The 669-nt window shown below is 36.2% G+C and overlaps 1 non-coding gene across 1 annotated transcript; it reads right to left on the bottom strand.

The window, feature by feature from the left end:
• Positions 1-207: 207 nt before the first annotated feature.
• Positions 208-313, bottom strand: LOC129081828 (U6 spliceosomal RNA). Its single transcript, XR_008530346.1, has one exon. It is a non-coding gene; the product is annotated as a U6 spliceosomal RNA (small nuclear RNA).
• Between the last annotated feature and the right edge of the window lie 356 nt (positions 314-669).

Below are 669 nucleotides of genomic sequence, written 5' to 3' on the forward strand. Positions count from 1 at the left end.
GTGTAGCCTACTTCATGACTTGTGTTCTACAGGTTTGAGAATCTCCAAGTGAACAGAAACATGAGTCATGTGATGAATACTAGTGCTATCTGAGATACATAGTGCAGGTCAGGAATGAACACATTCTTAGAAAACTTCTAAAAAATCTTTTGTATTGTCTGTGATGATGAAGTAAAAGCTAAAGGGCATTTCAGCTAAAGCCAACCCTTTAATAAGGAACGCTTCATGAATTGCATGTCATCCTTGCAGAGTGGCCTTGCAAATCTTCTCTGTATCTTCCCAATTTTAGTATAAGTGCTGCCAAAGCTAACATGACACAAATCTGTGTGCCAGACCATGAAGAGAGAGAAACACCTGTTGAATGCCTGGATTCTATTCTTTATTTTTAATTTACAATTTTTTTAATGCATCAAATAGAAATGTGAGTAATTGGGAGTAGCCTCTTAGCATAAGCAAAACCAATAAAATGTCATGATACACAATAAAATGTTAAACTTGAGATAAGCATCAGACACTTTACTTCAAGCTGTGAGGTGGGTTTTAGCATGATCTAGTAATAGTGTTGTGGCTGAATTTTGTTGTGTAGGAAGAGAAAGAGAAGTGAATGATTTAACTGTAGTGTTTTATAGTTCACTGTGTTGTCTACTGAGACCTTTGGTTTGCTGTTTG

Source organism: Pteronotus mesoamericanus, unplaced genomic scaffold (assembly GCF_021234165.1).
Source record: "Pteronotus mesoamericanus isolate MK-2021 breed Mesoamerican mustached bat unplaced genomic scaffold, CSHL_Meso_final scaffold_118, whole genome shotgun sequence".
Taxonomy (NCBI): domain Eukaryota; kingdom Metazoa; phylum Chordata; class Mammalia; order Chiroptera; family Mormoopidae; genus Pteronotus; species Pteronotus mesoamericanus.